General features: G+C 47.7%; 1 protein-coding gene across 1 annotated transcript in view; it reads left to right on the top strand.

Moving 5' to 3' along the window:
* The first annotated feature begins 12,871 nt into the window (after window positions 1-12,871).
* Window positions 12,872-25,121, top strand: part of PUM2 (pumilio RNA binding family member 2) — a 134,050-nt gene continuing 121,800 nt past the window's right edge. Inside the window, exon 1 of the mRNA XM_068280205.1 lies at window positions 12,872-13,003. The gene's annotated coding sequence lies outside the window, so the exon portion shown is untranslated. The remainder of the gene's footprint in view (window positions 13,004-25,121) is intronic.

The following is a 25,121-nucleotide window of genomic DNA, read 5'->3' as shown; positions in this document are numbered from 1 at the left end:
GGAATAAAGGAACAGACGGATTTGTGGCTGGCACCGCTGGACCTGAAACCGGGCATGAAGCTAGACACCTGGCACGAACTGGCAATGTACGCAATAGAGGTGCTGGCTTGCCCGGCAGCCAGCGTTATGTCGGAACGCTGTTTCAGTGCTGCCGGAGGCATCATCACAGATCGGCGTATCCGCCTCTCCACAGAAAATGCAGACCGTCTGACTCAAATTAAAATGAATCAATCCTGGATTGGAAACGACTACGCAACACTCCTGGACCCCAACCAAGTAACATGACCGATGAACATCTGGGATGGTTTAGCGTTTCCGGTCCCTGTTTATTGAACCTCTCATCTGTATTACATTTATGACTGCATGGCGGCAAAAAGCATTGCTGCTATATCCGCACGCTTTTTGTCCTCATGCAAGGCCTGGGTTGTTGTGTCTCACAAAGCGTGGCCTTCTCCTCCTGCGCCTCCTCCTGTTCCATCACGTGTGCTGCTGCTGCTGCTGCTGCTGGGTTAGCGTTGCCGCGTGGTCCCTGTTTATTGAACCTCTTATCTTTATTACATTTATGACTACATGGCGGTACAAAGCATGCTATCCGCACGCTTTTTGTCCTCATGCAAGGCCTGGGTTGTTGTGTCTCACAAAGCGTGGCCTTCTCCTCCTGCGCCTCCTCCTGTTCCATCACGTGTGCTGCTGCTGGGTTAGCGTTGCCGCGTGGTCCCTGTTTATTGAACCACTTATCTTTATTACATTTATGACTGCATGGTGGTACAAAGCATGCTATCCGCACGCTTCTTGTCCTCATGCAAGGCCTGGGTTGTTGTGTCTCAAAGCGTGGCCTTCTCCTCCTGCGCCACCCTCCTCCTGTTCCATCACGTGTGCTGCTGCTGGGTTAGCATTACCGGTCCCTTTTCCTGGAACCTCTTATATGTATTACATTTATGACTGCATGCCGACAAAAAGCATGTTACCTGTGCAAAGAAAACAGACATTTCCCGCATTTAAAAGACAGTTTTCCCTTTGAAACTTTAAAATCGATTTTCTCAAAAACTATAAGCTCTTTTTGCTAAATTTTTTTTTCCTCTTGTACCCACTCCCAAGGTGCACATACCCTGTAAATTTGGGGTATGTAGCATATAAGGAGGCTTTACAAAGCACAAAAGTTCGGGTCCCCATTGACTTCCATTATGTTCGGAGTTCGGGTCGAACACCCGAACATCGCGGCCATGTTCGGCCTGTTCGGCCCGAACCCGAACATCTAGATGTTCGCCCAACACTAATTGTGATTCACTCAGTCTGATGTCTGCACAGGCAGTTCTCCAGATAAAATGTTTTTCATCCAGTTGTTTGTCCTCATATAAAGTATAGATCTTTCCAATTCTCTTCTTCTCTTAACTCACTATATGATATACTGCTGGCCAAACTAAAAGAAGAACTTTAACCAAGGTTTAAAAACAAGGAACACCAAGAGCCCCAATAGTGTAATATGTACTGGTAAATGGTTACTAGATAGAGTAAATATTAATACTCACAAACCAGGGTTACCATTAGGCAACCACTGTAAAAGCAGGTGGGGAGATTTTCCTAACCCCACTCAGGAATAAGAAGTCGCTCTCTGTAGATGAGAAAAAGGGGGTTCAACCCTCCACCCAGGGTGGACTCAATATTATGCAGGAGAACAGAGGCGCCAAAAGGATAAAAGGAAGCTAAATGAGCTTAAAAACCAAATTCTTGGTAAATAGAGGAGGTAGTGGTGGACTTACCTCCTCCAAGTAGACACACAACATCTGTAGTAAAGACAGTCAATATATTTTATTTATGAACTCCAAATATGCAATGTGTTTCGCAGGTTTTATCCTGCTTCATCAGGCAATAACAACGGAGCAATAGCATATGTGGTCAGTAGAAGAGCCTTCTACCTCCTCTATTTACCAAGAATTTGTTTTTTCAAGCCCATTTAGCTTCCTTTTATCCTTTTGGCGCCTCTTTAACCAAGGTTTGTACTTCATCCAAATCAGTAGCTGATACCCCCTTTCCCACGAGAAATCTTTTCCTTTTCACAAACGGATCATCAAGGGGGTCTGTGTGGCTGATATTGTAGTGGAACTCCTCCCACAGTGTGATGTAATGACCATGGCCTTGATAGTTTGCTGTCTGTGATGCCATGACAGTTTCCTTTCTGTGAACCTTGTTGCATTGTGGGAAATAATGTCTGTTTCCAACTGCTAAGCAACCAGTATCTCTCCTGTCCATATGTATTTCTATAAAAAAAAGCCCCACTTTTTAGCTTATCGCATTGTAGGTGGGTGTGGTTATAAATAATAGCAGTTGGTGTATCAATTTTTTCCCTTGTCTGCCAGTAGTAAGGATGCTGACCTGCAGGCCTATTGTGAATCAAACAAAATGAACAAATTACATGGCGATCATCAATCATTTCTTGAGTTCTTTTCTATTTTTAACTTCTCTCTCTGCAATGTATTGATTCATTTTCCCCCCTACTTCTATTTTTCGGTTAAGTTCCTCTTTAGCATCAGACTGTTGTTACAGGGCTGCAGGAAGACTGTCAAACACAAATGCTTGTTTGGCTGACTGTGTTGTACAGGCCTTTATATCGATAGTCAGAATTGATGTGGGTGTTCTGCATGGAGAGTATGCAACCGCATGGTTCTGGAGATAATAGTAATGGTCACTTGCAAGCCACAGATGTACAAGTACTAATGCAGCCTCTCCAATCCCATATTCCATCATGGTTATTTCACACCTGAGCAGAGATATCTGAGCTTTAAAACTGAGAAGGATGAAAGTATACATATATCACGGTCGGGCCGAGGCAGAGGGACGAGAGGCTCCAGCCTCAGGGCTCGGGATGATCAATGAGATGCAAATTTTTTTGCAATTATGCACTTTTTTTATGCAAATGTATGCAGTTTGAAAACGGACCAATTAATTTAAACCCAGGTTTAAATTGATTGTTCCATTCTCAAGCTGCATATATTTGCATAAGATGTGCATCAACTCGGAAAAATTTGCATATCTGTGATCATGCCTACTCAGGGAGCAGTGTAGGAGGGGACGCACAACTCACTCAGCTATCATTTCCTTGTTGTGTTTAAAGCAGAGAGAAATAAGAAAAGGGGATGCATGACAGTGACTGCAAGCCTGATAACTAGAGATATATATATATTTATTTTCTTATTGTTTATAATATTAATTTATAGATTATATAGTCATGATTTACAGTCTGTAATTTATCAGTAGTGGTGACATCTTTAGTTCTGCCAGGTGATCTGTACGGAATGTTTGTTACTAAGGGCTTGTCTCCACTTGTGCGGCGCGCGTCTACTGGACGCGCGCCGCCACTGAGCGGGTGGGATCGCAGGCGAATCCCATCAGCCGTGCCATGCACGGCTATGGGATTCGCTGCCTCCCGAGCGAATTCTGCGGGGGGGTATCCGGCCGAATCGCTACCGCAAGTGATTCGGCCGGCGGCACCATAGTCGGAGTCCCCTATGGCAGAGTTTCCCCGCGCGATTTGCCTGCGGGGAAACTCTGCGGAATCGTGGCGGTTTCCGCATAAGTGGAAACGGGCCCTGGGAGTTCTTATCAGTGAGGGAGACACTGCTTGTCAGTTGGAAACAGCTGCTATTCCCCACAATGCAACGAGGTTCACAGACAGCAAACTGGCAGGAACATGGTCATGACATCACACAGCATCAGCCATACAGATCCCCTGATGATCTATTCAAGAAAAGGTAAAGATTTCTCATGGGAAAAGCGGTATCGGCTGCTGACTGGGATGAAGTCCAATCCTTGGTTACAGTTCCTCTGTAAAATCCACCTTTCTCTGCAGAATATCTGCCTGGGCATCTCTGGCTCAATTCTACCGTCTCCTTCCACAGAAGTAAAGGCTCCGCAGTGTACAGGTGTGAAATTCCCATCTGGGCGAGTGTTCTATTCTAAGAAATGGTTTGGTTGCCTCTTGATTATTGTCAGTGCGTTGTGTTATTATTTGAGTTGTCTGGGGGGCTGTCAAGTATTATTGAGCTTCCAAGGTGAACTCACACCCTTAAAGCGCACTGCAGCTAATTAACAAAGGAAAACATTGCTGATGCGTCATATGCTCTCTTACACTTTCTTAGGTATTAAGAGTGCTCAAATAAATGATGGTGAAGCATAACCACTAGGAGTTTGTAAGCTAAAAGCCCCCTTACTTAAAGGGACCCTGAGCAGTGGGGCAAATTTGAGTTAACAGGCAGGCACCGGCCAGCCTCTGTCTCCGCACCTCTTAAGGGGCCCATACACTTACCGACTTTCCCGCTGATACACAGCCGATTCGATCACTGTGATCGAATCGGCTGTGAAATCGTTGCGCAAACCCTGACTGAATGATCGATTTCCGTCCAAAATCGATCATTCCCGTCAATCCTGTCTATGCGGAAGATTTCACTCAATCGCCGGCGGGTCGGGAGTGCGTCGGTAGCGGCATTCGAATGCCCGACGACCGACGCAATACAGCGGCAATACATTACCTGTTCCGCCGGCGTGAGTCCCCTGGTCACCGCTGCTCCGTCTCCGTGCTGGGCTCCGAGTCCAGCAGGCTTCACTTTTTCCTGTCCCGGGAGGAAGTTTAAACAGTAGAGCGCCTTCTACTGTTTAAACTTCCCCCGGCAGGAAGTAAAGTGACGTTGGAGGAGCCCAGAGTGGAGAAGAGACAGTGGAGACCGGGGGACTCGCGCCGGCGGAAGTAATGTATACAGTAGCTGGTGGTGGTGGGGGGGGGGGGGGGGGGGCGGCGGCGGCGGCAGCTCCACAGATGGTGAATCGATTTCATGCTGAAATCGATTCACAATCTGTTTGCAGTAAAAGCAGCCATACGATCCCTCTCTGATCAGATTCGATCAGAGAGGGATCTATCTGTTGGTCGATCTGATGGCAAATCGACCAGTGTATGGCTACCTTTACTCTGTCCCTGATCTGTGTGTCCTCCCTGGCTTAACTGAAGCCTGTGTCACTTGCATTTGTTGCCGTATGGGTAACGCTCTCATACGGAAGCACATGCCGGGGACACAGGCTTCAAAAGATAACAAAACAAATGATCTGTTTGATCACTTAGGCCTCGTTCCCATTAACCTCCCTGGCGTTCTATTTCCCCAGGATTTCTGTAAAAAAAAGTGATCCAATTAATTTTCATAAACTTTTCTTTCCTGTAACTTGCCAAAATGCGTCAAGCAAGGATCTAGTATAAAGTGCAGGAGAGTATTGACGTCTATGCACATCAATACTGTTCACAGCATGTTTTATATTGACGTGCATAACCGCCAATGAGGTTAAACACGTTGCACTGCATTGTATTTCAGCAACGCATGCGGAAGGCCGACACGCACGAACATCAGAACTGCATAGACTGCACCATCTGATGTTCACACCGCATGCGTTCCGGACCAGTGCGGTGTGCGAACGCGTACTGCACGCATTTTTTACCAATACGCGCAGTGAATGGGATTAACTACGCAACGCATACAAACGCAGATGGCGTGCGATCTTACGTGTCGCGTTCCAATCGCATGGCCTTTTACGTGTTGTAATGTGAACGAGGCCTAATGTCCTTCTTTGTTCAGCTCTGGTGACCAGTAGTACATTAGGCTTTGTGAGAACCCGAGGTGAGAAACATAGAGAGGCTGCCATATTTATTTCCTTTAGGCCCCTTTACACTAGCAGGGTAAACCTGAGTTGTATTGCCCTATTTTGCTGCAAGGGGCCACAATGAGTCTATGGAGACTTTCACACTTATTGCGGTCCCTTATGGTGCGCTGGTAGTATCTGAGCCTATGCAAGGGCAGCAGGTCGTTACTACAAACACCACGCTTAATGCGCAGTACTTGGGGTAATGGAAATCTATGGGTGATGCAAGTAGTGTAAACAACTATTGGACCCAGAGCCTTTCCTCTCCTTAGGTAAATATCTGTTTTTGTTTTTTTAATCCACTTCAGACTCATTTTAAGTCATGTCGATGCCACACCCCGACAAACGTCTTATAATGCCCCCAGGCCACCCCTAGTCACGCACACCATAAAGATTTTATAAGAAAAAAATATGTTGTTTTATAATTCAAGAACGGGAGCCACCGGAGCTGCGGCGAGGTCACAGAACGGCTGCCAGGGGCTGGAGGAAGCCCCAGGTAAGTGGCTTTTTGTTTTTTTATTTGTCTGGATGTAGCCTTTAACCACTAGCTGACCGCTCCACGCCTATTGGCGTGAACGCGGCAGCTGCCCCAGGACCGCTGCACGCATTCCTATGGGGCTAGCAGGAGATTGTGCGCATCTCCGCTTGTCTCCCAGCGGCGATCGCCTCTCAGAGACTGTTGAAAAACCGCTGTCTATAAACATTGTACAGTGCTGCGGTCTACAGCAGCGCTATACTGGGGATAGCCGTGCGACACGGCTGTCCCACTGGGACACAGGAGAACAATCGCCTGTCATAGGCTGAAGCCTATGACAGCCGATCGCCATCATTGGCTGACTGGGGGGAGGAAGTTACAAAAATAAATGAGCAAATTTATTAAAAAAAATACAATAAATATTTATAAAAAATAAAAATAAACATTGGGGGAGCGATCAGACCCCACCAACAGAGAGCTCTGTTGGTGGGGAGAAAGAGGGGTGGGGGGGGGATCACTTGTGTGCTGAGTTGTGCGGACCTGCAGTGGCCTATTTGCAGAAAAATTGGCTGGTCTTAGGTGGGTTTAACACTGTGGTCCTAAAGGATAAGAATAAAGCCTAGAGTCAATTAAACAGGGGCGTCGCTAGCCCTATTTTTTTGGGGGGGGCATGTGCCCCCAATCTGTCCTGGGGTGCCACGGATCTCCGCAGGGCCGCGCCTCTGTCAGCGGCTCCCTCGGCTGCCGCCGCGTCACTCAGACCTCGATCAGGCGGCGACCTATCGTGCGGGCGCTAGGACCCAGCGCCCGCACTGACGTGACATCACTTCCGCATATAGAGCGGGTGCGTCCGGCGCCCGCTCGTACTACTGGTCGGGTCGCCGCTGATCCTGAGGTCTGCTGACTGCAAGGTAAGGGGGAAGCGGCGGCTCCCTGTCACTCACTCACTCCCTAATGGGGCTCCCTGTCACTCACTAATTACCTAATGGGGCTCCCTGTCACTCACTCACTTCCATAAGGGACTCCCTGGCACTCACTCACTACCTAAAGGGGCTCCCTGTCACTCACTCACTTCCTAAAGGGGCTCCCTGGCACTCACTCACTGCCGAAAGGGGCTCCCTGGCACTCACTCACTACCTAAAGGGGCTCCCTGGCACTCACTCACTACCTAAAAGGGCTCCCTGTCACTCACTATCGGGGTCCCTATCACTCACTACCTAACTGGAGGCGCCTGTCACTCACTAGCTAACCTGAGGGTCCCTGTCACTCACTACCTAACTTGGGGGGCTACCATATTAAGGGGGCATTCTGCCTATTTATGTGAAATGCTGTCTATTTATGTGCCTCATGACTGCTGAATTTGTCTTGTTGGGAGCCTTATGATTTGTTGGGGGCCTCAAGATTGCTGAATTTGTCTTGTTGGGGGCCTCATGATTTGTTGTTGGAGGCCTCATGATTGCTAAATTTGTCTTGTTGGGGGCCTCATGATTTGTTGGAGGCCTCATGATTGCTGAATTTGTCTTGTTGGGGGCCTCATGATTTGTATGTGCGTATACATCTTTGATCTATGCCTATACTGATTGTAAATTATCTAAATAAAGGACAGGGGTCTCCATCCAATATTTCGATGGGCAGGCCCATTATCTGTAGCTTACACCGCTGCTAAGTTCATATACATTTGGCCCCACCCATGGCCACGCCCACTCACCTCATGGCCACGCCCATTTTTTGCTCATATACCTCCCCACCTAGTGCCCACAGGTGCCCCCGATCTCCAAGGACCCTAGAAACGCCCCTGCAATTAAACACGATCAGGGCCGGATTTGTGGGAAGGCCCCAAGGCTGGTTCCTAGGGCGCCAGAATTTACCAGCAAATGTGGGGCGGCAAGTGGTGACAAGTTGACTACACTTGTCACCAGCTCCGAGAACCGCTCTGCGAAGTCCTGAGCCGTCCCTTCACTACTGCAGCTGCCAGTAGTAGGCTGCATGCAGGCTCTCTTCTGGAGACCTGGGCAGCGCCGAGCGGCTTCCTGAGGCGGGCAGCGGCTGGATCAATCAGCTCAGCCGCCGCCAACAAACCGATCCGCCCCCCTTCCTTCCCCGGAGAGCGGATGCAGAATCGCTCAGCTCTCACAAGGCTTCCAGCGCCGATGCGTCCTCTGTCCCTGCTCTGTCAGCCGCCGGTGTGCTTCACTTTCTCCTGCTGGCGTCTCCCTCACATGTGACTTGCTGGCATGTTACCAGCGAGAGTCACATGCAGGGGAGTCGCTAGCAGGAGAGAGCAATGCACGGCGGCGGCTGACAGAGGAAGCCTCAGCGCTGGAAGCCTGGTGAGAGGTGAGTGATTCTGCTTCTGAAGGGGGGTGGGCCGGGGGGGTAAATGTGAAGAGGACATCCGCGCCAGGCAGCTCCTTCCTCTGCAAGTGGTGGGTGACATGGGACAGCAACTAGCTGCCTATACTGAGGGAGGGCAAGCAGCCCAGCGATCTGACTACCTATACTTCTATACTGAGTGTGGGGGGGGGGGGGGGGAGGAGAAAGCATCTGACTTCCTATACAAAGAGATGGGGGGGGGAACTCAGCATCACCTATACTAAGGGGTAGAGGCCAAGGGGGTAAGCATCTGACTACCTATACTAATGGGGGTGACGGGACATCATCAGGCTACCTATACTATGGGGGAGGGGGCACCATCTGACTACCAAAACTAATTTGGGGGCATCAGGGAACAGCATCAGGCTACCTGTACTGGGGGAAAGGAAGGGGGTGTCAGCATCTGACTACCTACACTAAGGGGGGGGGGGGGGGGGGCACCTGTCTACCTATACTAAAAGGGTAAACAGGAACTAGCTACCTATATTGGGGTGCCAATGTCATGAACGTACTTAACCCCCATTGCTGCCCATGACCCTATTTTTTCTTGTGGCTGCACTCCTATGTACAAGTGTAACTGTACTAGGCATGCATGAGTATGGTCCTCACATTCCCATTAGCACAAAGTCACTTCTGCACAGAGGAAACAGACAAGCACGAAAGGCTTCAAGCTACTGGGCATGTGCGGACCATGCTCACGCAGACCCGGTACGGTTGTACTCAGATGGGAGTGCAGGCACAAGGAAAAAGAGGGTCCCAGACAGCTGTGTGGGTTCTGAATATGTTCAGAGGGTCTCAATGCAGTAACAGTGGGCATGGGAAGGATCTATTAAGGTAAGATTGTTTTTGTGTGTGCCAGGTTCACTTGAAGACTTTTTGATTGGTGAAAAATTGGGGAGTTGAGATGCTGTTGTGGTGGTGGTGGGGGGGCGGCTGGTGACAGTGGGCCTTGGGCGGAAGAAGGTACAAATCCGGTGTTCGGGACACTGATTCTACTTAAAAGGACTATATCACTTTAAATGTATGCCATTCTGTCGGGTATGCTAAAGTGTTGGAACACCGGCCCTGCACACGATTATCGGTAGAAAATATTTTTACAAAGATCTTTGCATCAGTCCTGTCAGAATAAGGAACAGAGGGATTGGGTTCCCAATGAGGGACTGTCCATCCAAAAGAGGGACAGCTAGAAGCTTTGCAAAAGTGTGATTCTCTATTGATCTAAATATGCAATAAGGAGCGCAGGATATAGGTTGAAAGTTTCCGTTTTTATTTTAAAAGAATTTATTATTATATATGCTCTCATAGAGCTAAGAACTAAAAAATATATATTGCATATATATCAATCAGCCATACACTCACTTAGGGCTGGTGCACACCAAAACCCGCTAGCAGATCCGCAAAATGCTAGCAGATTTTTAAACGCTTTTTTTTATTTTTCTATGGCGTTTTGCTAGCGTTTTGCGGATTGCTGCTGCGGTTTTCAGTATAGTAGATTTCATATATTGTTACAGTAAAGCTGTTACTGAACAGCTTCTGTAACAAAAACGCCTGCAAAACCGCTCTGAAGTGCCGTTTTTCAGAGCGGTTTGCGTTTTTCCTATACTTAACATTGAGGCAGAAACGCATCCGCAATCCAAAAAATGCCTCACCCAGGCATTTTTCGTTTCTGCAAAACGCCTGCCGCTCTGGTGTGCACCACCCCATTGAGATACATTGACCAAGCAGATCCGCAGCCGCAAGCGGATCTGAAAACGCCCAAAAAGCCGCTCGGTGTGCACCAGCCCATACTCACACACATGCTCACTACAAGCCTGCTGGTGACCCTTTGGGGGGAAAATTAAAAATGAAAAATATATAGATATAAAAATATATATTGTAAGAATAATAGGACTTATTTCTTCAGAAAGTGCTCAGAGGATTTCCACCTATATAGAGTCTTTTCTTCTATAGTGCCACCATTTAGATATTCAATATATGTGATAATATCACGCTGCAGTCAGAAAAAAAGATCCTCCACAAAGCAACAAACCACAACGAGGCCTCAGGTCAAGAGAGCTCTTATGTCATGCAATTTGGGGGCAATAGATCTGCTCACACGATTACTCACGTAGTCCCCAAGTTTTTGTGCATCCATACAGTCCAGACCGTCCGTAGAGGGAACTCGTGCACCGCCGTGGCGTCTCCTCACTCACTGACAGGAAGTGGAAGAAGCCGTGTGAGCAGATCTATTGCCCCCAAATTGCATGACATAAGAGCTCTCTTGACCTGAGGCCTCGTTGTGGTTTGTTGCTTTGTGGAGGATCTTTTTTTCTGACTGCAGCGTGATATTATCACATATATTGAATATCTAAATGGTGGCACTATAGAAGAAAAGACTCTATATAGGTGGAAATCCTCTGAGCACTTTCTGAAGAAATAAGTCCTATTATTCTTACAATATATATTTTTATATCTATATATTTTTTATTTTTCATTTTCCCCCCAAAGGGTCACCAGCAGGCTTGTAGTGAGCATGTGTGTGAGTGAGTGTATGGCTGATTGATATATATGCAATATATATTTTTTAGTTCTTAGCTCTATCACCTAGTGCACACCGGAGCGTTTCCGCTGCGGTTTGCGATCTGCTTGCGGGTGCGGATCCGCTAGGGTAATGTATTTCAATGGGCTGGTGCACACCAGAGCGGGAGGCGTTTTGCAGAAACGCATACTCCCGGGCTGCTGCAGATTTTGGATTGCGGATGCGTTTCTGCCTCAATGTTAAGTATAGGAAAAACGCAAACCGCTCTGAAAAACGGCACTTCAGAGCGGTTTGCGAGGCGTTTTTTGTTACAGTAGCTGTTCAGTAACAGCTTTACTGTAACAATACATGAAATCTACTACACCAAAAACTCTTCCCAAAACCGCAAAATGCTAGCTGAAACGCTACAAAAAAAGAAGAAAAAGCGTTTCAAAATCTGCTAGCATTTTGCGGATCTGCTAGCGGTTTTTGGTGTGCACCAGGCCTAGCAGATCCGCAAAATGCTAGCAGATTTTGAAACGCTTTTTCTTATTTTTCTGCAGCGTTTCAGCTAGCGTTTTGCGGTTTTGGTATAGTAGATTTCATGTATTGTTACAGTAAAGCTGTTACTGAACAGCTACTGTAATAAAAAACGCCTGGCAAACCGCTCTGAAGTGCCGTTTTTCAGAGCGGTTTGCGTTTTTCCTATACTTAACATTGAGGCAGAAAGGCATCCGCAATCCAAAATCTGCAGCAGCCCGGGAGTCTGCGTTTCTGCAAAACGCCTCCCGCTCTGGTGTGCACCAGCTCATTGAAATACATTACCCTAGCGGATCCGCACCCGCAAGCAGATCGCAAACCGCAGCGGAAACGCTCCGGTGTGCACTAGGCCTGAGGGCTGGTGCACACCAAAAACCGCAAGCAGATCCGCAAAACGCTAGCAGATTTTTAAACGCTTTTTTTTATTTTTATGAGGCGTTTTGCTAGCGTTTTGCGGATTGCTGCTGCGGTTTTCAGTATAGTAGATTTCATATATTGTTACAGTAAAGCTGTTACTGAACAGCTTCTGTAACAAAAACGCCTGCAAAACCGCTCTGAACAGGCGTTTTTCAGAGCGGTTTGCGTTTTTCCTATACTTAATATTGAGGCAGAAACGCATCCGAAATCCAAAAAATGCCTCACCCAGGCATTTTTCGTTTCTGCAAAACGCCTGCCGCTCTGGTGTGCACCACCCCATTGAGATACATTGACCAAGCAGATCCGCAGCCGCAAGCGGATCTGAAAACGCCCAAAAAGCCGCTCGGTGTGCACCAGCCCACAGAGAGCATATATAATAATAAATTATTTTAAAATAAAAACGGAAACTTTCAACCTATATCCTGCGCTCCTTATTGCATATTTAGATTAGTTTACTCTTGGTGGAGGGAGGAGTTACCCCCACAGTATAAGGTAGCAGCAGGAGAAAATCTACACTTCTCTATCCAGCTATTAGGGGATTTCTATTAGTAACTTACATATATAGCGCCCCTTAATTTGTTTATGTGATTCTCTATTGAGTTTCATTACACGTGCGGAGATGTGTGAACCCTGCCTTTAACAAGGCATTAGCGAGCACTCAGTTTTGAGCCTCACGTGCAGTCGAGCACAGCCACACATGAAGCGGCGGTAGCGCGTAGCAATGAGTGTTGAGGACAGCCCGGAAGTGGCAGCAGTGAGGCGCACAGCAGACCGGAAGTGCCAGCGGTGAGACGCACTCCCCACCGGAAGTGACCGCAGTGAGGCGCACAGAGTGAGGTGGGGCGTCAGGCAGGGCCAGCCTCTCCCGGCATGCAAAGTGCTCCGGCAGGAGGAGGGGGAGGGGCGGTTGTGGCTGGTCGGGCCGCCGTAGCTCGCCATGTTGCAGTGAGTCGGGGCCTTTAGCCTCCAGTCTCCGTCTATGCGGCCCGAGCACGACTCTGGAGCGGTCACCGATCCCGGCGGTGAGTGGGGCGGGCTGAGGGGGAGGGGGGTGCTGTGCGGGCAGAGGAGGGGGCGCCGGGCGAGAGAGGCCGCACACGGCTGTGGTGGGCAGCTGGGGTCTCCCGGCCTGCTGAGGGGGGGCTGCTGGCACAGGGCCGTCTGTTGTGTCTGCCATTGTCCTGAGCGCGGCTGCTGCACTCCACTGCTGGCGCCAACTTTGCTGTGTTTCTTTGTTCCTGATGGATTAGGCACTCCTGTGCTGTGCCCTCCTCAGCCAGGATCCCTGCCCAGTGTGCCTGCAGGAGGCTCAGCAGCGTACTGCCTAGTTCTCTCTTATAGCAAGATAAACACAAAGGTTCGGTTTATTAAACAACCAAGGTGACATGAGATGTACATGTACAGTGCCAAGCTCATAAATAGCTATCCTGTTCCTTTTCTTTCTCTGCCTGAAAGAGTTAAATATCAGGCGTACAAGTAACTGTTTCTGTCTGGGTCAGACTATAGCATCAGTGATAAGTAATCACAGCCATAAAACACCTTCCTGTCAGTAAATGGCTTTTGAAGCCCCATACACACGGCGTACATTTGAATACGGCGCTGGTAGACTTGGGTGCAGGATCCAGCTGTTGGCTGGTCTTGCTTCTGCACAAGTCCGGGGCGTTTTAATTACTATTCCCCCTCCAGGCCGACATGGATAGTGGGGGAATGAAATAATTCGGCTTCCAGCGATTGCTGGAGGCCGAATTATTGTGTTTTTTAAGCAACTTCGGCTCCGTCTTCTGACGGAGCCGACCTTCCTCACTGAGCGCCGCTATAGACTGATTCCCATTACAGTCTATGGCGGCGCTGGCTACGCCCAAAGCTAGCAGCGCTGAAAAGCACTGCTCAGTACACACGCTCAACCGCTGTCTTTTAGGCAGCACAGTTGTTGAACAACTTTTGTTGTGAAACAAGTTGAAAAAAATAAAAAAAAAAGTATTTTTGCTATTGTTCAAAAAGCTGATAAGAAGTGAATCAAACTGTTGGATTGACATCTTATCAGTCTTATGCTGGGGATACACGGTACGTTTCTGTACCGTGTATCGAGCAGCTGATCCGGCCAGCTGATAATATTCAGCTGGTCCGATCACGCTGCTCGACCCCCGCCCGCTCAATCCCCGCTGGCGGACAATGGCAAGGAATCGAGCGGCAATGGCAAAATATTTTTTTTTTATAGGTATTTCAACTTGTTTCACAACAAGTCTTTTGACAGTTGTGCTGCATAAAAGACTGCGATTGAGCATGTGTATGGGGCTTGAGAGCAGGAAAGAGATAAAAAGGGTCAATAATTCATAGATTTGAGCTCTGGCATACTTCAATGAAGGCGTCACTGAGCAGAGACAATGAAACAGTAAAGACTAGATTTAAATATAAAATAAAATTTTGAGATCTCTAAAAAAAAGTCATTTTTTTGGGGAGGATGATAGATGGAATTGTTTTTTGCATCCGTTTATTTTCAACTCGGATGTCCTTTACAGCTTACTCTGTATTTGCTAATAGGTAGGTATCACATTTATTCTTGTGTAATCTTCACTATAAAAAAAAATGTAAATAATCAGGTTTCACACAGTCTCCAATAACAGCAAAATGGCCTGACATGTTTCGCAATGAAACGCCGCTTCCTCAAGAGGTACAAACAATCGATTCTGGAATCAAGTACTCAAACATTTCTGTGATACTACAGTAGAATCTCTGTATAGTAAACAAGGGCTGTGGAGTGGGTACAAAAATCATCCAACTCCGACTCCTCCGTTTATGAAACCATGGACTCCAGTTATTTAAAATTGCCCCGACTTAAGGCCCGTACACACGCCGGACTTTAGGCAACGACGAGTCCGTCGTTGCCTCCCGCTGGGTGGGCGTGCCAGCGACAGTCCGGCGTGTGTACGCTCTGTCGTCAGACTGATACGGCTGTTTCTGAGCGATCCGCCGGGCGGATCGCTCAGAAACAGCCGTATCAGTCTGACGACAGAGCGTACACACGCCGGACTGTCGCTGGCACGCCCACCCAGCGGGAGGCAACGACGGACCCGTCGTTGCCTTAAGTCCGGCGTGTGTACGGACCTTTAGTCTAATTTTTTCCAGGTGTGGAATTGGAACTAAAATCACCCTACTCCTTTGTTTATTTAATCTACTGACTCCAGGTACCCAAAATTGCTCCGACTACTTGACTCCGATTCCACAGCCCTGTAGTAAACTCAGTCCTAAAGTCCCAGCAACTGCGTCTGTATAAAAATACAATATATGACCAATTCTGATTTAGTGACCTTCTGAAATAGTACTTTTCCCAGTCCCTTGGAGTTTAGTATAAATGGATTATGGTATATATGAGGGTGCAATCCCTGCTAAGTGCATCCTCACGTTTAGTGTAGACCAGTGGTTACCAAACTTTTTTGGGTGAAGGCACCCTTGGTGGCTTTGAAATTTTTTTCAAGGCACCCCTCGGGAAGAACAATTACCGAAATGCCATTATGACCCTTATCAGGCGACGACGCACTCCGAGTAGCTAGTGATGCTTATTAGGCACAGCAATTCCTCTCATGTTCAACTTCACCCATGGTTGCGGGGACTAAAGGTTAGCTAGCAGGTAATGCAGCTACATTGTATATCAATGTGCGGTTGCATTACTTGATGGTATTGCATAAAGGATCAGGATGCGTGCTGAGGCACCCCTGAAAGGTGCCCGAGGCGCATCGGTGCCGAGGCACCCAGTTTGAGAACCCCTGGTGTAGACCCCTGTTAGCTTTGTGCCTGTCCTGCTCCTGAAGTCCTTATAGCAGGAGGATTCCTTGCAACCCCAGGGTTACTTGAGGACGTTGCAGGGGTTTCCTGACATTTCTCCCTCCAGTGAGACTGGCCTCAGTTGGTGAGGTGAAAAAGTAGGTCTTTGTCTCCTCTACTAAAAGAAGGGTTACAATATAAGGAACATAGTAATAGAAAGACAGCTAATAGTTAATAACTAATATTAGCTAATAACAGTAATGGAAAGATAGAAATACAGCATACTAAAAGAGCCTTATTATAGGGGTGCACTATAATTGTGGGAACTATAATAAGAAGCACTAACACAGGCTATTATAGTAGAGAGAACTATAGAAGAGGAACATGGAATGGGGGCTAAAGAAGGAGGCTGTTACTGAAGTTTTAAGCCACACCTTCTATTAAAGAACATTCCACCTGCAAAACAAATCCCCACTCCAGTCCCTCCACTAATGCAGGGGCTCCCTGACATCCAAAAATTATTTGAAGGGTTCCTCTGAAGTGAATAAAAGTTAAGAAATACTGCATTATAGCAATATATCCTCCATGGCCCAGATTCCAGCCTGGTGTCAAGGCCCACAGACATGTTCCTGAAAGAGACTCTGAAGTGAGAATAATTCTCGCTTCAGAGCTCATAGTTAGCAGGGGCATTCACCCCCACACCCACCCCCGCAAGCATTGGTCGCAAACTTGGTTGTATATTATCTTTTCCTGGAGGCAGGGCTAACGGCCGCAGCCCTGCCTCCAGTCGCGTCTATCAGCGGCGCATAGCCGCCTCTCCCCCGCCCCTCTCAGTGAAGGAAGACTGAGAGGGGCGGGGGAGAGGCGGAGATATGCGCTGACAGACGCTCGTGGGGCAGGGCTGCGGCGGTTAGCCCTGCCCCAACCAGGAAGCGCTCCCCCCGCTGCACCGAGGGGTTTTGGGGGTGAAGCGACCCCCGTTAAGCCGCGGGATAGCAGCGTTTTAGCAGGGGCACACATGGCCCTGCTATCTATGAGGTCTGAAGCGAGATTTATTCTCGCTTCAGACTCTCTTGAAGTCCTTATAGCAATGTGTCCTTGGCCCAGATTGCAGCCTGCAGTGGCTCTCGGGCTGTTCCTGAAGACCATACAGTATTGTGCACTCCTAGCCCAGTCTAGTAGGGTGATATGCAGGTATGTTCTTGGAGTCCCTGTAGTAATTTGTACTTCTCAGCCCAAGTAGTCACAATGTGGGTGGCCGTCAGGCATACTGTACTTGATAATCTGCTGCCTAAGCTATCACTCAACTCTGACAAAGATCATTCTTGGCCAAATTGTTTAGGCAGAAAGTATTCTTCCCAGCATTTAGTAACTTCACCTAGTGGTCAGTTGAGTGTCACACAGTAGATTTTCTTAGCATGAGCATTTTTTTTTCATGATTGTCTCAGGTTTAAAGGAAACCCAAAGTGAAAGGAACATGGAGGCTGCCTTATTCATTTCCTTTTAACCAATACCAGTTGCCTGGCAGTCCTCCTGATCATGTGCCTGCACGGTGGGCAGCATGGTGGCGTAGTGGTTAGCTCTCTCGCCTTGCAGCGCTGGGTCCCTGGTTCATATCTCAGCCAGGGCACTATCTGCAAAGAGTTTGTATGTTCTCTCTGTGTCTGCGTGGGTTTCCTCCGGGCACTCCGGTTTCCTCCCACATTCCAAAAACATACGGATAAGTTAATTGGCTCCCCCTAAAATTGGCCCTAGACTACAGTACTTACACTACATAATATAGACATATGGCAATGGTAGGGATTAGATTGTGAGCTCCTGAGGGACAGTTAGTGACTGGATGGATGGATGGATAGAGAGATATGGATAGAGATATATAGATAGATAGATATATATTCTCTATCACACTGTACAGCGCTGCGTAATATGTCGGCGCTATATAAATACATAATAATAATATAATATTAATAATGTGCCTCTAAATCATTTAGCCACAAACCCTAAACAAGCATGAAGTAGATCAGGTCTTCTCTCAGCTGCCTCAGGTTTTGCTGAATTAGCCATATGCTTGTTCCAGGGTTTTGACTCAGAAGATTAACAGGGCTGCCAGGCTGTGCAGTTCTTGACTTAGGCCAGGAACCCCCTAAACATTGCAAAGGCACTTTGTGTAAGCAACTTGAGGTGCGGTTTGTGGTGAGTTAGGTATTGAGCCCAAACACTCACAAAATACTGCATATTCTGTGATTGCGATCAGCCCGAACCGCAATCGCTCCAGACTCAACACCATAGACTTACATTAGCAAAGCGTTTTTGAAAGTGCTGGCAATTTCCGGAGCTCAAAAAAGCGATCTAGTTGGCCCCAGGATCCCACCAATCTCCATCAACTGCAAGATGCTATCCTATCAATGTGGGCCAACGTTTCTAAAGAATGCTTTCAGCACCTTGTTGAATCAATGCCACGTAGAATCAAGGCAGTTCTGAAGGCGAAAGGGGGTCAAACACCGTATTAGTATGGTGTTCCTAATAATTCTTTAGATGAATGTGTACCGCAGCTCATGGTGGTGCTTAACCTCCCTGGCGGTACGCAGTTTATGAGGCTGCGTCCGCGAGAGTTTTTTTTTTTAAATAAAACATGTTTTAAGCTCCATATCTAGCACTAAGCTAGCTACCTGTGGCCCCCAAGTCCTCCGGCACCTATCTGCTCCCCCGATCGCCGCCAGCAACACTCACCAGTCCACGATCCCGCAAGAGCCGCAGCTTCCCAATTCGCTTCAGTCGTCGCTATGCCGACAATCGGACATGACGTCGTGCGAAGTCCTGAACCTCCCCATAGCGTAGCCTGGAGCTGATTGGAAGGCTGCGCCATCGTGGGATCCCTGGGGGGTATGTATTGCGGTGGGGATCGGGGGGGGAGAGCGGAGGCACTTGGGGGGCATAGGTAGCTAGCCAAGTGCTAGCTGAAGAATATGGAACAAATTTTATTTAAAAGAAATCCTCCCGGGCCATGTGATCACCTGTGGCGGCTTGCCCGACACTGTCTGGCATACCGCCAGGGAGGTTAAGAAATAAAGAATAGCACCATAATTGATTTTTTTTTTTTCCACCTCATCCTATTTGAAGAGATTTTACTTCCCGTCCCAGTGACTCTCCTGACCTGTTTCTTGAACAAATCTGCTCAGTAGGTACACATACAGAAATAACATTAACATTTTGCTTAAGTTACTTAAGGGCCCTTTCACACCGGAGCGGTGCGGTTCATTTTACCGCAACCCACCACCGTGCAATGAAAGTCTGTGGAGACTTGCATATTGTGACGATACGGCACGACACAACGGAAGTGATGTTATCGCCGCTTCCCTGACGGCCCGGAACTCATGTTAGTCTATGGCGACGCATGTATTTTTTTAAAAAAAAACCTATGCTGCCAGCATGCGCGGAAAAGTAGTTTAACAATACGCTTCCGCATACCCGAAGCAGGAAGTGACGACAAGCACTTCCTGCTTGGCCGCTGGCCAGGCAGGGTGGATTGTGCAATAGCACGTGTTCCTGTTTTTGGCGGTGCGTCGGGCGCGATGCATCGCAGCGCCAATGCTGGTTTATGGTCTGAAACCAGCCTCCATGTAGTTTGGAGTCCTGGGTGGCATTTGTATGGGGTTTAGCCAGGCACTCTGAATACGGTGACTGTGATTTACAGCACAAATAACTTGTTTTTTGATTGGTTTATTACATTTTTGTGGACTAAGCACTGCTATTACTGTATATGTTATTTATGACGATTATGTTTAAATTTATTAGCAGTCTGGGTCAGTGCATGTTTTTCCCCCGACTTTGATTCCAGGTACCCAAAAAATTGCTCCGACTCCACAGCCCTGGTAAAATTCCTGTGCGCTGCACACATCATAAGAACAAAGGGCCTTTCATGCATCAGGCACTTTGATTGTCCAAAGCCTCGTACACACGCCTGACCAGGGCTGTGGAGTCGGTACAAAAATCATCCGACTTCAACTCTTGGCTCCTCACTTTATAAAACCTCCAGGTACCTAAAAGTTGCTCCGACTCCTTAAGCTGGCCATACACTGGCCCGATTTGCCGCCGTTTCGACAGCTGATTCGATCACTGGGATCGAATCTGCTGCATATCGTTCCCGCAGCACGCCGAATTTCGATCCATTTCGTCCGATCGCTCCGTGCGGAAAATTACCGTCGATCGCCCGCGGGTAGGGGGTGCGTCGCTAGCGGCGTTTGCGTGCCCGACGACCGACGCAATAGAGCCCGCATACATTACCTGCTCTGCCAGCGCGACTCCAGTCCCCCGGTCACCGCTGCTCTGTCTGCGCTCTGGTCTCCAGGTCCGGCATGCCTCACTTCTTCTAGCCCGGCAGGAAGTTTAAACAGTAGAGCGCCCTCTACTGTTTAAACTTCCTGCCAGGCTAGAAGAAGTGAGGCATGCCGGACCTGGAGACCAGAGCGGAGACGGAGCAGCGGTGACCGGGGGCAGTCACGCCGGCGGAGCAGGTAATGTATGCGGGCAGGAGGGGCGGCGGCGGCAGCAGCACCACCACAACAGATTGTGAACGGTTTCAGGCTGAAATCGGTTCACAATCTGTTTGCAGTAAAGGTAGCCATACGATCCCTCTCTGATCCCCCCCATAGCAACACAGTGCATTGTATGCTACACAGCTGACACGTGTCTTTGCAACCTGCCTACACGTGTGTACGCACCTTAATACCCTAGATCTCAATCTTTTATCATCTGTGTAAAACAAGTTTGGTCCATGTAGGCCTATACTTGTAGTTTAGGGCTTCACCTAGCCAATATTTACTCGGCTAACAAGTCAATTAACATGTTCAGTTTGTTGATCAGGAATGAGTTCCTCTGCTGACCAATCAGAAATAACTGAGAAGAATTTGGTTTCTTGGCCTTCAAGTGCTGATATAGTGGTGAGTATTGGTCAGTCCTGCACATATGGATTTATAGTGTTAGTACAAATTACCAATCGGTAAAGATGTACGTTGACGGAATTTGCTGGGAAAAAGCATTATCTATTCGTGTCTGTGGCCAGTTAACGAGTCATGTTCCCCGGGGTGTTTATGGCAAGTGTTCTGTGCAAATGCCTTTGGAGGAAACCATTGTTTGTAGTGGCTGGATAGTGTAATGGTTAAGGGCTCTGCCTCTGACACAGGAGACCTGGGTTCGAATCTAGTCTCTGCCTGTTCAGTAAGCCAGCACCTATTCAGCAGAAGACCTAAAGGGCCCTTTTCCACCTGCAATCGCTAGCGTTCATGCTGAACGCTAGCGATTGCTGAATCGCAAAACCGGCGATTCCCCCGACGTTTGCGGCCGCGATTTTGCTATGCTATGCATTGCATAGCAAAATCGCGGCAATTATCGCTCCGCCGCGCGTTCGCGTTCCCGACAAAAGCGAATCGCGGTAGTGGAAATGACCTACCGCGATTCCTATGTTAAAAAGCAAACCGTAGCGATTGTAAAATCGCTAGCGGTTTGTGGTTTTGCGATTCAGCCAGCGCAAACGCGCTGGTGGAAAAGGGCCCTAAGCAAGTCTCCCTATCACTGCTACTGCCTATAGAGCGCATCCTAGTGGCTGCAGCTCTGGCGCTTTGAGTCCGCCAGGAGAAAAGCGCTATATAAGTGTTTGTCTTTGTCTTGTTTGTCTTATTGTTGGAATACCTGCTGGCAATATAAGCATATGACACAACTGGCAATTGAACAGAGCAAAGCCTTATGATGATTTGCAGCTGAGCAGTGTTTTGGAACCGCTCAAAGCCTGGTATTGTAAAATGTCTTTAGTGATCAGAATCTGTTGTGGGTATTTCATACGTGATCCAACAAACTGAGTTCATGGTTTTTAAAAATGCTCTCTTGGCGTGATTACTTTCCTCATCTCATTTATTTTATTTTAGACACACTATCTTCTGATTATTTCTAGACATAATAACCTCCTTTATTTAAGGGATATCTAAATAGAGTTCTAAAATGCAGCGCTGTGGAGTCGGAGTCGTGGAGTCGGGCAATTTTGGGTGCCTGGAGTCGGGAAAAAATGCACCGACTCCGAATTAATTTGTAACTGTAATTAAAATAGAAAATATGATAAAATGTTCTATTTCTCAGATAATAGTCATTAAAAATAATGTATATATACAGTAATAGCTGTGCTCAGTCCACAAAAATGAAATAAACCAATCAAAATTAGTTACTTGTGCTGCTTCAATAAAGCAGTCCCTGTATTTTTAAGGTCAGATATACATATCTGATTGTGACTGTATCTATGATGTGTACACAGGAATCTCTTATATATACTAAATAACCTCTATGCTGTAAGAATAAAGCCTGATGTGTAGCTGTGTCACTAATACAGATTGTCAATGAGAAGGAAATAATTCTGCATTGATGCTGATTTATGCAAATGTATGCACTCTCTTTGCTGATGAAATCAAATAATTTGATATGTTGTTAAAATTTGGTTTGGTGACTACAAATTAAAGGGTACCTGAGACGGATGAAAAGTAAAGTTTTATAAATACCTGGGGCTTCCTCCAGCCCCCTTCAGGCTAATCAGTCCCTCGCTGTCCTCCACCACCCGGATCTTCTGATATGAGTCCTGGTAATTCAGCCAGTCAGCGCTGTCCGGCCGCATGCCGCTCCCACAGCCAGGAACATTCTGCACCTGCGCAATAGTGCTGCACAGGTGTAGTATGCTCCTGGCGGCGGAGTGTGTGCATGCGCACTACGCCCGACTGGCTCAAGTACCTGGACTCATAGCAGAAGATCCAGGTGGTGGAGGAGGACAACGAGGGACTGATTATCCTGAAGGCAGCTGGAGGAAGCCCCAGGTATGTATAAAACTTTAATTTCATCTGTCTCAGGTTTACTTTGTTACACAGTAGTACTATACTCTGCATATGCACTCCCCACAGAGCTGCAGGGAATCCACTGAGAATGATGTGCACATTGAACACAGAGGTGTTGTCTGTCACCCAGAATCTCCTCATTCCACTGCAGAGTACCTGCACATCATTCTTACATGTACCCACACTTACATTGCCTAGGGCCTGATAGATGTTCTTTGTTCCGGTTTGTACCCTTTACAAGTACTCTTACCAAGGACTAGTTTTAGTCTAAAGGGAATAAATATAGTAGTCTACATATCCTTCTCACTTCAGTTGTCTTGTAAAATTCCTAAGCGTTGGCAGTTAAGAGACAGATTTCATGTTACATACTTTTAATCAACAAAATTGTAATATGCAAATTAGAGGAGTCGGTGGAATCCTAAACTGAGGAGTCGGAGTCAGTGGATTTTTGGACCGACTCCACAGCCCTGCTAAAATGTAACTTTACGTACCTGGTGCTTCTTCCAGCCCTTAGAGGGCGCGTGTCCCTCGCCACAGCTCTGGTCTTTTCCTGGGTCCCACTGGCTGCCTCTGAAATATTGCTGACCCCCGATAGGTTGGCGCCTTCTGCACTTACGGAGCGCATCACCGGAAGCAATCTGAGCCTGCACAGAAGGCGCTGACCCATCAGGGGTCGGCGATACTGCGAGGGCGGCCAGCGGGACCCGGGAGAAGACCGGAGCTGTGGTGAGGGACACAAGCGACCTCTAGGGGCTGGAATAAGATAGGGCTGTGGAGTTGGTACAAAAATCATCCGACTCCTCTGTTTATGAAACCTCCGACTCCAGGTACCCAAAATTGCTTTGACTCCGACTCTACAGCCCTGGAAGAAGCACCACGTAAGTTAAGATAGATTTTTACAACTCGCCTTCCTATCCTTTAAGCACATTCATCATATATTTTTTACAAGGTTTTCAATCCCATTGTTGTAGTAGCATCACACTCCTCACCTCTGTCTTTGGGTTGGAGGACTCGAGGTGGGGCTTCATATTAATGCTACTGTACAAATGGTTACCAGCTTTCTGCAGTCATGTGACAAGCAGTGCAGGGAGAGAAGAGATTACCATAACCAGAGGCAAGTTAGCTTACACATAATACCTTGCATGGCAGATAAAAGCAACGTTTTTTTTTTACTTTTCGGATGCTCCTAATTTTCATCTGCTCCTATAATAATCAAATGTGTTGCAGCATATGCAGATCAGGTGTTTCTGACATTATTGTGACATCTGACAAGATTAGCTACATGTTTGTCTCTGCTGTGATTCAGACACTACTGCAGCTAAATGGGTCAGCAGGGCTGCCAGGCAACTGGTACTGTTTAAAAAGAAATCAATATGGCAGCCTCCATATTCTCACTTCAGTTGTACTTTAATGCCATGCATACACGGCTCGGTTTATGCGCGGGCTCATCCCCGCTCGTCCGCGTGGATCGATTGCCGCTCGTCCCCACCGGCACTTCCTTATCACTGCTCCATTATCTGCCATTGTCCGCCGGCGGGGGTTGAGCAGCGTGCTCGGACCAGCTGAATATTATCAGCTGGCCGATACACTGTACAGAAACATACCGTGTATCCCCAGCATAAGTCTGATCCTGTGCTGCACAATGTCCATTACTGTGTATCCTCCAACAATTTCCTTCATCCTTATCAACTCTGCCTGAAATCTACTGCATGCAGATCCATTCAGGGATCATAAACCAATTAAAGAAGCCCATTTAGGTAACTATATAATAGCCCAATTATGTGGGTCAATCAATAGCTAAATGCAAAAACATCAATCCGAGTAATATGTATCTAAATATAACATTCATTTATTGAGGGACGTATCCCATTCAGGGATCAGTTGTGATGCCAAGCTTTTTGATTCCTATTCAATTGAAATTCAGTTGGATAGCGATGTACTTCTATCCTGCACCACAAACTCAATCTTCCTGGCAGGCTTCCAGGGCAAAGTATAGAGCAGCTCCTCCCATGATGCAGCCACAGACGGCACTTCCTGCTATAAAGGCTCTAGATTCTCAGCTGAGATGAACCGACTGACCATCCTGACCAAAGACGGTCTAGCACTGGCCTGGGCAGGCGGCTTGGGCCGGGCCACATTCTGCTAACATGCCTGGCCTCCTTCTCCCTTTCCCCCCTCCTTCCTTCCCTGCAGAGTCGCCAGCGGGCAATTAGCGGGGGTTAAAACTCGCCTACTCACCGCTTCCTGCTTTGCGTCTCCACGGTAACAGGCCGTCACGTGACATGTCAGCGTATCCCATGCTGGCAGCCAGCGTGTAATAAGCTGGCACATCCCGACGGCGTGTCATGTGAGGCCCTGTTGCCAAGGAGACGAGACGCAGGAAGTGGTGAGTTTTAACCCCCACTAATCACCAGCTCGTGACTCTGGAGGGAGGGGGGGGGAGAGCACTCGACCCTGCAGGGAGGGGGGAAAGAGGGGAATCTGGACACCTATCGGCGGGCCGATATAC

The sequence above is a fragment of the Hyperolius riggenbachi genome, chromosome 4 (genome assembly GCF_040937935.1).
Source record: "Hyperolius riggenbachi isolate aHypRig1 chromosome 4, aHypRig1.pri, whole genome shotgun sequence".
Taxonomy (NCBI): Eukaryota; Metazoa; Chordata; class Amphibia; order Anura; family Hyperoliidae; genus Hyperolius; species Hyperolius riggenbachi.
The sequence above is the reverse complement of the archived record's forward strand: the minus strand, read 5'-3'. Positions and strand labels throughout refer to the sequence as shown.